Here is a 12,464-nt window from a genome sequence, read left to right as displayed (position 1 = left end):
GCTCAACGTGCAGCCCAGCAGATTCGACCCTGCTGGCTACTACTGCCAGTGAATGGCGGGGAATGTCTCCTTTCTGGGTCTCGGATGCAAATCGCAAGCACCCCCAGCAACCCCACCCGCCCGACAGTTTTCCCTCCCTGTGTCTACCCTGCCTCCTTGCACTGTCCAACATGTCCCCCTCTCAATGAGGCCTACCAGCCCAAGATACTAGAGTTACCTGGAGGTCCAATCTACAGTTGAATACCTCTGTGGTGTAATACTGACAGTGGCCACCGCTCCAGGTGATGCTGCAGGTACCGCAGAGCTGCTGGTCTCCAATTGACTGACAGCTCTATGAGGCAGGACTACCTCTTGAAGAGTGGTGAAAGTCTCGCCTCATAATAATAATCAGCCAGTACGCTGCAATATTATAGCGGGGCAGGCTGGCTGAGCAGAGGCAGGCTCATCCCAACATTTATACTGGGGCATGGGGATCCCACCCTCAGCGTATAATCCAGCTCAATGTTTCAGATTGATGATCTTTCATCAGAACTCACATGATGAAAGGCTCTGATAAATGGTATTCAACCTGAATCTTGAACTTTCTTTCTGTCTCCACAGATGCTGCCAAATCTGCTGAGTATTTACAGCACTTTCTGTTCTTATTATAGAGGCTTACAGACATCTGGAACAAATTAAAGTGTAGTTTGGGAGTTGCACTAATCCCCCCGATGAACAAACTTGGGCATGATTCTCCGCCGGCGGGATTCTCCGTTTTGCCGGCGCCCAGGCGTTTCCCGACGGCATGGGGCTGCCCCACAATGGGAAACCCCATTGATCGGCCGGCGTAACGGAGAATCCCGCCAGCGGGTTGGGGCAGAAATGTGGTGCGATGGGGCGCAGAATTAGACTACAGATGTATTCAGCGGGATTCTCCCGCAATTGGCGGGGCGGGCCGTACCGACGCCAAAAAGTGGCGTGAACCACTCCGGCGCCGGGCCACCCAGATGGTGTGGAATCCTCCGCACTTCCGGGGGCTAGGCCGGCGCTGGAGTGGTTGGCGCCCAGCCAACCAGCGCCGAAGGGCCTCCGCCGGCCAGCGAGAGTTGGCGTATGCGCAGGAGGGCCAGCGTGTTCTGGCGCATGCGCAGAACCGCTGGCGTGATTCCTGCGCATGCGCAGGGGGTTTCTTCTCCGCGCCGGCCATCGCGGAGCCTTACACAGGCCGATGCAGAGGTAAAGAGTTCCCCCACAGCACAGGCCCGCCCACAGATCGGTGGGTCCCGATCGTGGGCCAGGCCACCGTGGGCGCCCCCCCGGGGCCAGATCCCCCCGTGCCCCCCACCGAGGACTCAGCAAGCCGCCCTCAAAGCCAGGTCCCGCCGGTACGGACCTTGTCTAATCCACGCCGGCGGGACTGGCCGAAAGCGGGCGGCCGCTTGGCCCATCGGGGCCCGGAGAATCGCTGGGGGGGGCCGCTGCCAACGGCCCCCAATCTGCGCGGCGCGATCCCCGCTCCCGCCCGAAAACCGACACCGGAGAATTTGGCAGCTGGCATCGGAGCGGCGGGGCGGGATTCACGCCGCCCCCCAGCGATTCTCCAACCCGGTGGGGGGTCAGAGAATCCCGCCCATGAACTTTCCAATTGAACAGTACAGCTATCATTGTGACTGTGAGTGAACCCAAAGGACTTATCAGTTATCTGTAGATATTAAAACAAAAGCTGAAAAAAAAGAATTATTCATTGAAGTGGCTAAATCTAATCTGTGACTAGAAATTATTCAACGCGTCAAACATTCTCCAAATGTCATGATGGATACTTTACCCATGGGATAAATGTCTTGCATGGAAGAATTTTTAGCTACTGGTCTGGAATCTAAAACATCATCTGCTATTATCTAAGTGAATAAAGTCAACTATGGCAAGATAACCTTCTAACCTTTTTTATGTTTGTTTTCAGAATGTGCTACATTATAGCTCGAGCATGTGAGTTGGCTACACCTGGTTGGCCTGATAGGCTTGTGGTGGTTCTTTTCATGCAGATCTTGTGAGTGCTCCCTAGATGTGCTGCATTAGGAATTCCGGGATGTTTATCTAGAACTGATGACAGAGTTAAATGCTACCAAGGTAAGCTTGGCATTTCACTGCATTGTATCCTATAGATGGTGCACATTGCCAACACAATTTGCTGCAAGTGGAAAACTTAAAATAATGAATCCATTGTAGCTGGGTCTTTTCTTGTTAGAAATAGTCATAGCCAGGTGGTTATGTGGCATGGTGTCACCTCCCACATCAATATAAGCCTATACATATTCTGCTGTAAATTGGCATGGGCTGCAAAGTTTGGATAAGGGAGCTGTTCATGAATATCCTTATTCAGATTCTTAGATTGATGGAAGGTTTTGAAGATGGTCGAACTGAGAATGCTACCTTGAGGAATTCTTCTGGACCCAAAATTGAGTGTTGATGAGCAAATATTGGTGAGCAGATATTGTTTCATGACACAATGGACAATCCCTTCCATCTGGGAGGAGGCATATGGGACAGTAATTGGCTGGGCGATACTGAACAAAGAACAAAGAAAATTGCAGCACAGGGACAGGCCCTTCGGCCCTCCCAGCCTGCGCCGATCCAGATCCTTTATCTAAACCTGTCGCCTATTTTCCAAGGATCTACTTCCCTCTTTTCCCCGCCCGTTCATATATCTGTCTAGATGCATCTTAAATGATGCTATCGTGCCCGCCTCTACCACCTCCGCTGGCAAAGCGTTCCAGGCACCCATCACCCTCTGCGTAAAAAAACTTTCCACGCACATCTCCCTTAAACTTTCCCCCTCTCACCTTGAAATCGTGACCCCTTGTAATTGACATCCCCACTCTTGGAAAAAGCTTGTTGCTACCCACCCTGTCCATACCTCTCATAATTTTGTAGCCCTCAATCAGGTCCCCCCTCAACCTCCGTCTTTTCAACGAAAACAATCCTAATCTACTCAAGCTTTCGTCATAGCTAGCACCCTCCATACCAGGCAACATCCTGGTGAACCTCCTCTGCACCCTCTCTAAAGCATCCACATCCTTCTGGTAATGTGGCGACCAGAACTGCACGCAGTATTCCAAATGTGGTCTAACCAAAGTCCTATACAACTGTAACATAACCTGCCGACTCTTGTACTCAGTACCCCGTCCAATGAAGGCAAGCATGCTGTATGCCTTCTTGGCCACTCTATCGACCTGCGTTGCCACCTTCAGGGTACAATGGACCTGGACTCCCAGATCTCTCTGTACATCAATTTTCCCCAGGGCTCTTCCATTGACCGTTTAGTCCGCTCTTGAATTGGATCTTCCAAAATGCATCACCTTGCATTTGCCTGGATTGAACTCCATCTGCCATTTCTCTGCCCAACTCTCCAATCTATCTATATTTTGCTGTATTCTCTGACAGTCACCCTCGCTATCTGCAACTCCACCAATCTTAGTATCATCTGCAAACTTGCTAATCAGACCACCTATACTTTCGTCCAGATCATTTATGTATATCACAAACAACAGTGGTCCGAGCACGGATCCCTGTGGAACACCATTAGTCACTCTTCTCCATTTTGAGACACTCCCTTCCACCACTACTCTTTGTCTCCTGTTGCCCAGCCAGTTCTTTATCCATCTAGCTAGTACACCCTGAACCCCATGCGACTTCACTTTTTCCATCAACCTGCCATGGGAAACTTTATCAAACGCCTTACTGAAGTCCATGTATATGACATCTACAGCCCTTCCCTCATCAATTAACTTTGTCACTTCCTCAAAGAATTCTATAAGGTTTGTAAGACATGACCTTCCCTGCACAAAACCATGCTGCCTATCACTGACAAGTCTATTTTCTTCCAAATGTGAATACGTCCTATCCCTCAGTATCTTCTCCAACAGTTTGCCTACCACTGAAGTCAAGATCTGATGCGCAATCAATTGCACAAAGACACAGATTGGGTACAACTGTGGCTTTATTGCAGTCAGATGCGTGGCCTCCTGCTGCAGCTGGTGAAATGGCAGGGCAATGGAGGTCATGCATATTTATACAGTTCTTAGTGGGCAGAGCCAGCCGGCAGGGGCTACCGGCGAACCTGTAGTGCAGGTCCTACCTTACATCCCCCAATACAGTGGTTCACCACATTCACCCCCTGTTAAAAATGAGTCTGGCGGGGGTGATGTGAAACTATATACAAATAGTGCAATTATGTACAATGTTTAAAAAGAAAAAGGGAAAAGTCCATGTTAACGGTCCGGAGTCTGTCAACTGTCAAAGGTTCAGCCGATCCGATGCTTTGGTGCTTCGTTGGGAGCGGAGTAACTGTGGCGGCGAAGTCGGTGCTGGCAGTGGTGGAGGTGGCACCGGTGGCGGTGCTGATGCTGGCCAGTCATCGGGGAACTCCGGGAGCGTTCCAAAGTCCTCTTCGTTCTCTTGTGCGGAAAGGGGGGGGGGGGCGGTCTGGTGGGGTCAGTGTTGGCGGCATGGTGGGAGCGGGGGGCACATGGGTGGGGGAGTGTGTTGGGGTGGAACCTGACGGTGCCAGGTTCCTGAGTGAGACAGTATCTTGGCGGCCGTCGGGGAACTCAATGTAGGCATATTGAGGGTTGGCGTGGAGCAGGTGAACCCTGTCCACCAAGGGGTCCGCCTTGTGGAGTCGGATGTGCCTACGGAGAAGGACCAGTCCTGGAGCTGCGAGCCAAGTTGGGAGCGACACCCCGGATGTGGACTTCCTGGGGAAGGTGAAAACATGTTCGTGGTATGTGTTATTAGTGGCAGTACACAATAGTAACCGGTTGGAGTGTAGAGCGTCAGGGAGGACCTCCTGCCAGCGAGAGGCTGGGAGGTTCCTGGACCATAGGGCCAGCTGGACGGCCCTCCTAACCGTTGCATTCTCCTGTTCTGCTTGCCCATTTCCCCGGGGGTGTAGCTGGTCGTCCTGCTGGAGGCTATACCCCTGCTGAGCAGGAACTGACGCAGCTCAACGATCATGAATGAGGATCCCCTGTCACTGTGGATGTAAGCGGGGAAACCGAACAGAGCGAAGATGGTGTTGAGGGCTTTGATGACGGTGGCAGACGTCATATCGGGGCATGGGACGGCGAAGGGATATCTGGAGTACTCATCGACCACACTGAGAATGTACGTGTTACGGTCGGTGGAGGGGAGCGGCCCTTTGAAATCCACGCTGAGGCGTTCAAAGGGGTGGGAAGCCTTCACCAGGCGCACACGGTCCGGCCGGTAGAAGTGCGGCTTGCACTCCGCACAGACCTGGCAGTCCCTGGTGACTGTCCTTACTTCGACGGAGTAGGGCAGATTGCGAGCTTTGACCAGATGGTACAATCGAGTGACCCCCGGAGTTGGTCTACTTGTGTGCTGGCACATGTACCTCGGGAGAGGGCGTCTGGGGGATCATTGAGTTTACCGGGGCGATACAAAATCTCGTAATTATAGGTGGAGAGCTCGATTCTCCACCGCAAGATTTTATCATTTTTGATCTTGCCCCGCTGTGTGTTACCGAACATGAAGGCTACCGACCATTGGTCAGTGAGGAGAGTGAATCTCTTACCGGCCAGGTAATGCCTCCAATGCCGCACAGCTTCAACGATAGCTTGGGCCTCCTTTTCGACGGATGAGTGTCGAATTTCAGAGGCATGAAGAGTGCGGGAAAAGAATGCCACGGGTCTGCCTGCCTGGTTTAGAGTGGCGGCAAGGGCGACGTCTGAAGCATCGCTCTCTACTTGAAAAGGCAGTAATTCATCCACTGCGCGCATCTCGGCCTTGGCGATGTCTGCTCTGATGCGGGCGAAAGCGTGTTGTGCCTCGACCGCGAGAGGGAATTGGGTGGACTGAATGAGTGGGCGGGCCTTGTCCGCATAGTTTGGGACCCACTGGGCGTAGTAGGAAAAGAACCCCAGGCAGTGTTAGAGGGCCTTGGGGCAGTGGGGGAGGGGAAGCTCCATGAGGGGGCGCATGCAGTCGGGGTCGGGCCCGAGAAGTCCTTTTTGGACTACGTAGCCGAGAATGGCCAACCGGGTCGTGCTGAACACACACTTCTCTGTGTTATAGGTCAGGTTAAGGAGAGTGGCAGTTTGGAGGAATTTATCGAGGTTGGCATCGTGGTCCTGCTGGTCATGGCCGCAGATGGTGACATTATCTAAGTACGGAAAGGTGGCCCGCCAACCGTACTGGTCGACCATTCGGTCCATCTCCCTTTGGAAGACCGAGACCCCATTTGTGACGCCGAAAGGGACCCTAAGGAAGTGGTAGAGGCGACCGTCCGCCTTGAAGGCCGTGTGTGGACGGTCCGACTTCCTGTTGGGGAGCTGGTGGTAAGCGGATTTCAGGTCAATTGTAGAGAAGACCAGATACTGCGCAATCTGATTGACCATATCAGATATGCGTGGGAGGGGGTACGCGTCAAGCTGCGTGTACCGATTGATGGTCTGGCTGTAGTCCACGACCATCCTGTGTTACTCCCCAGTTTTAACCACTGCCACTTGGGCTCTCCAGGGGCTGTTGCTGGCCTCAATAATACCCTCCTTAAGCAGCCGCTGGACTTCGGACCTGTTGAAGATCTTGTCCTGGGTGCTGTACCGTCTGCTCCTGGTGGCAACGGGTTTGCAATCCGCAGTTAGATTGGCAAAAAGGGAGGGGGATCAACCTTGAGGGTTGCGAGGCCGCAAACGGTAAGGGGGGGTAAGGGCCCGCTGAATTTGAGGGTGAGGCTCTGGAGATTACACTGGAAGTCCAGGCCCAACAGGAGTGCAGCGCAGAGATTAGGAAGGACATAGAGGCGGAAGTTACTAAATTCTACGCCCTGGACAGTGAGGGTGACTGTACAGGAGCCTTGGATCGGAACGGAGTGGGATCCAGAGGCTAGGGAAATCCTTTGATTGGCAGGATGGACCGCCAGGCAGCAGCGCCTTACCGTATCTGGGTGAACGAAGCTTTCGGTGCTCCATGAGTCCAGCAGGCACGAGGTCGCGTGGCCGTTGATTTTCACCGTCGTCGACGCGGTGTCCAGGTTGTGCGGGCGAGATTGGTCCAGCGTCATCGAAGCGTCATCGAAGCGGGCTGTGGGTAGGCATCGGATGCTTCGGGTGGCGAGCTTGTGCGGTTCCGATCTCGGGATGTCCGGAGACCCTGTGGGGGACAAGATGGCGGCGCCCATGGTGCGCACATTGCGGGGTCGGGACAAGATGGCGGCGCCCATGGGGCGCATGTGGCCGAAGGGGGACAAAATGGCGGCGCCCATTGGTCGCACATGGCCCCGAGAGGAGAAGATGGCGACTCCCATTGTGCGTTTGGCGTGGGGGAGGGGGCGATAGCGGGTGCGATCGCAGCGACTGCACGGGCCGAGCACACAGCCGCGAAGTGGCCCTTCTTACTGCAGGATTTACAAACGGCAGTGTGGGCCGGGCATGTTTGGCGGGGGTACTTCTGCTGACCACAGAAGTAGCAGCGGGGACCCCCGGGGTGCGCGGATCAGTGTGCGGCGCAGGCGTATTGGGAAGGCAGGGCCCCAGCTGAGGAGATTGTCGGCAGGGTCCAGGAGGGGTAGGAAGGGGTAGAAGAGTGGGCAGCACGACGGGGGAGGACGGGGGGGGGGGGGGGGGGGGTAAGATTGTACATTACGAGATACGACCGTCATTGAGAGCGCCAAGGTTTTTGTCTCTGCCAGATCGTGCATGGTCCCTTCCAGTAATCGTTCTTGGATGTGGTCCGACGCAATCCCCGTCACGAAAGCGTCGCGCATGAGGAGGTTCGCGTGTTCAGTGGCCGTAACGGCCTGACAGTCCCTGTCCAGGACGAGTGGAATTAGGGCGCACCAGAAGTCTTCGATGGACTCACCAGGTAGTTGCGAGCGGGTGGCGAGTACATGCCTGGCGAAGAGCCTGTTCACATTCTGAGCATAGTTCCTTAAGGAGTTGCATAGGGTTCCTCAAGGAGTTTCATTGCTTTCGCGTAATTCGTGGCGTCTTGGATCAACGGGAACACGCTGGAGCTCAGTCTGGAGTACAGGACGTTTATCTTCTGAGCCTCCGTTAGCGCGGGGTCCGCAGCGTTGATGTAGGCCTCAAAACATGCTAGCCAGTGAGTAAAGTCTTTTCTGCCGGCGGGCGAGTGCGGATCCAGCTGCAGGCGATCGGGTCTGATTCTGATATCCATTCTGTGGAAAAATCTGACTGCAATAAATTGATGCGCAATCAATTGCACAAAGACTAAAGTTGGGTACAACTGTGGCTTTATTACAGTCAGATGCGTGGCCTCCTGCTGCAGCTGGCGAAATGGCAGGGCACTGGAGGTCATGCATATTTATACAGTTCTCCGTGGGCAGAGCCAGCCAGCAGGGGCTACTGGCGAACCTGTAGTGCAGGTCCTACCTTGCATCCCCAATACAGTGGTTCACCACAAGATCACAGGTCTATAATTCCCTGGATTATCCCTGCTACCCTTCTTAAACAAAGGGACAACATTAGCAATTCTCCAGTCCTCCGGGACCTCACCCGTGCTCAAGGATGCTCCAAAGATATCTGTTAAGGCCCCAGCTATTTTGTCCCTTGCTTCCCTCAGTAACTTGGGATAGATCCCATCTGGACCTGGGGACTTGTCCACCTTAATGCCTTTTAGAATACCCAAAACTTCCCCCTTCCTTATGCCGACTTGATAATAAATACTAGAGTATTTAAACATCCATCCCTAATCTCAAAATCCGTTATGTCCCTCTCCTTGGTGAATACCGATGCAAAGTCCTCATTAAGAATCTCACCCATTTCCTCTGACTCCACGCATAAATTCCCTCTTTTGTCTTTGAGAGGGCCAGTCCTTTCTCTAGTTACCCTCTTGCTCCTTGTATACGAATAAAAGGCTTTGGAATTTTCCTTAACCCTGTTAGGTAAAGATATTTCATGACCCCTTTTAGCCCTCTTTATTGCACATTTGAGATTTGTCCTACTTTCCCGATATTCCTCCAAAGCTGCATCAGTTTTAAGTCGCCTAGATCTTATGTATGCTTCCTTTTTCACCTTAGCTAGTCTCACAATTCCACTCGTCATCCATGGTTCCCTAATCTTGCCATTTCTATCCCTCATTGGTTCTGTTTTTTGTTCCTATATGATATTTTGTCAGTTGTCCATGTTACCAGGGAGATGCTGATGTCCTGCATACAAATCTAGAACTCTCTCCCCCAAGAGGCCATGGATAAAGGATAGAAATAAACCTTCGAGACAGAGATCAGTAGATTTTTGTTAGGTAGCATCATCAAGTGATATGGAGTTCAGGTGGACACATGGCGTTGAGGTACTGATCAGCCATAATTTATTTGAATGGCTCAAGGCCGGAATGCTCCTCCTGTCCCTTTGTTCCTTTGCACTAGAAGAGCTTGAGTGGTGGCTGTTTCAGATATGCAGCATTAAAACTAGGACTTGGTCAGGATCGATCGACTTTACTATATCCAGCATACTCCACCACATCTTAATAGAATGTGTGGTGGCCTAAATTGCATTGATATTGGCACCAATGGCAACAAAGATCTCCGGAGGATCTATCATCATTCTTGTAGATCTTAATTAATCTACTAAAGTAAACTGGACACTGTAATGTGCCCTGTCGGTGGCGCATATTGCCAAAACAGTTTGCCGGATGTGAAAGAGTTAGAATAATGAATCCAGTGTCGCTGGGTCTTTTCTTGTCTTGGCATAGAAAAAGTCATTTCCAGGTGGTTGTGCAGCATCATGTTACCTGCCATGTCAATCCTTGGTCTGTATTGACTGAGAGTACTGGAAGCAAGGCTGTGGTAAACGTCACCCATATGGATACAGAATTGACCAACTAATGGGAAGCAGAGAGTAACTGGTCAATGGATATTTGTGGAGCTGGAGGAAGGGTTGCAGTGATGGGGTAGGTATTGGGACCCTTGCTTTTCCTGATATATATTAATGATCTAGATCTAGGTGTGTAGGGGACAGTTTCAAAGTTTGTAGATGATACAAAACTTGGCAGTATTGCAAACTATGAAGAGGACAGTGTGGAATGTCAAAAGGACATAGTTGGTGGAATGGGCAGATAAATGGCAGATGAGTTCAATGTAGAGTAGTGTGAAGTGAACCATTTTGGTCAGAAAAACATGGACAGCCAATACAAAATAAGGGGTAAAATTCTTGAAGGGGTGCAGGAGCAGAAGGACGTGGGTGCATAGGTGCACAGATCATTGAAGATGGCAGGATAGGTTGGGAGGGAAGTTAATAAATCATACAGTATCCTGGGCTTTATTAATTTTGGGCACTGAATACAAGGGCAAGGAGGTTGTGCTGAACTGATACAAGGACTCAGCTGGAATATTGTTTACATTTCTGGGCGCCACATTATAAGAAGGATACAAATGCATTGGTGAGAATGCAGCAGAGGTTTACAAGAACAGTTTCAGGGATGAGAAAATTCAGTTTTGAGGGTAGATTGGAAAGGTTGGGACTGTTCTCCTGGGGGGGAAGAAGGCCAAGAGGAGATTTGATAGAGATGTTCAAAATCATTAAGGGGCTGGACAGAGTAGATAGGGAGAAACTGTTCCTAAGAGGATCAAGAATGAAAGGGCATAGATTTAAAGTGATTTGCAAAAGAAGCAAATGTGATGGAGAAAAAGCTTTTACACACAACGAATCGTTCAGATCTTGTATGCACTGCCTGGAATTGTGATGGAGGTAGGTTCAATCGAGACATTCAAGAGGGCATTAGATGATCACTTGAATAGAAACAATATGCAGGGTTACAGGGAAAAGGCAGGCGAATGGTCCTAAGTCACGATGCTCGTTTGCAGAGCCAGTTCAGACGTAATGGGCGCGATTCTCCGACCCCCGCTGGGTCGGAGAATCGCCGGGGGCTGGAGTGAATCTCGCCCCCGCCATGTCCCGAATTCTCTGTCACCAGAGAATCGGCGGGGGCAGGAATAGTGCCGCGCTGGTCGGCGGGCTCCCCCCGGCGATTGTCCGGCCCGCAATGGGCCGAAGTCCCGCCACTATCAACCCTCGCCAGCCGGCGTGGATTGAACCACCCACCTTACCGGCGGGAGCAGACGGCGCGGGCGGGCTCCAGGGTCCTGGGGGGTTGCGGGCAATCTGGCCCCGGGGGGTGCCCCAACGGTGGCCTGGCCCGCGATCGGGGCCTACCGATCGGCGGGTGGGTCTGTGCCGTGGGGGCATTCTTTTTCTTCCGCCTTCGCCATGGTCTTCACTATGGCGGAGGTGGAAGAGACCCCCTCCACTGCGCATGCGCGGGGATGCCGTGAGCGGCCGCTGCGCTCCCGCGCATGCGTCGCCCGGCGAAGTCCTTTCGCCGCCAGCTGGCGTGGCGCCAAAGGCCTTTCCCGCCAGACGGCGGGGCGGATATCACTCCGGCGCGGGCCTAGCCCCTCAAGGTGAGGGCTTGGCATTCTCCGCACCTTTGGGGCGGCACGACGCCGGAGTGGTTCCCGCCACTCCATTACGCCGGATTCCCTCGCCCCACCGGGTAGGGGAGAATCCCGGCCAATGCCTGGAATTTTCCATCTGTTCCTGCTGGTGGGAATACGTGATTCCTGGTGGTGGGAATGGCATGATTGCAGGTGGTGGGGGGTCTAAATAATGGAAACCCCCTTGACAGTGATGGGACCAGAAGATCCCGTCACCGGCCAATGGTGGGTTGCCTCTGCCAGAGCGAAACACGCAGTGGGGGCGTGCAAAAAATCTGGTCCAGTGGGCCGAATGGCTCCGTTCTGCACTTTAATAATTCTGTGATTCTATGGGACATTCTACTACATACAATACAAGGCTTAGCATGAGGCTTCACATAGAGCTATCTCTCAGCATACTCTGTTCTAACATGATCTTATATCTGAATGCAGATTGTCTATTTATATATCTAACACTAAACCTTTATACTGTTAAGAGTTCCTGCCCGACTGGCCACCAAAGTTTTCGCAGGCAGTTAAAGCAATCTAACAGTTAAAGGGTATGATCATCCGGACTTCCGGTTGCGGCTATGCCGAGGTAGGTCGCACATTCGGCAGCTCCCGCCGGGAACGGACTTTTGGGCTCTTCAGAAGGGCCCCAACGGCAATTGTTCGACGGCTTCCAGTATGGAAAGGTGACAGCAAGGTCCCCCCGACATTGTGGATTGGACCAGGAGTGGAGCGGTTAAAAAAGTGATCCTGGTGCAGCGAAACGTGCGAGGGAGGAAAAGCAAGATGGCGGTGGGTGGAGACCAAGCAGCGTGGTCGCAGGAGCAGCAGGAGTTTCTTAAACGCTGCTTTGAGGAGGTGAGGACAGAAATGCTGGCGCCAATGAAGGCGGCGATTGAGAAGCTTGTGGAGACCCAGAAGGCCCAAGGGGTGGCGATCCGGGAGGTGCGGCAAAACGCCTCGGAGAACGAGGACGAGATCTTGGGCCTGGCGGTGAAGGTGGAGGCGCACGAGGCGCTGCACAAGAGGT

The 12,464-nt window shown here is 52.6% G+C and overlaps 1 protein-coding gene across 1 annotated transcript in view; it reads right to left on the bottom strand.

The window, feature by feature from the left end:
* The window catches only part of col8a2 (collagen, type VIII, alpha 2), a 333,274-nt gene that overhangs the window by 10,288 nt on the left and 310,522 nt on the right, over nucleotides 1-12,464 (bottom strand). The window lies entirely within an intron of this gene.

Source organism: Scyliorhinus torazame, chromosome 1, assembly GCF_047496885.1.
Source record: "Scyliorhinus torazame isolate Kashiwa2021f chromosome 1, sScyTor2.1, whole genome shotgun sequence".
Classification (NCBI taxonomy): Eukaryota; Metazoa; Chordata; class Chondrichthyes; order Carcharhiniformes; family Scyliorhinidae; genus Scyliorhinus; species Scyliorhinus torazame.
Note: the sequence above shows the minus strand (reverse complement) of the source record. Positions and strands in the feature narration are given on the sequence as shown.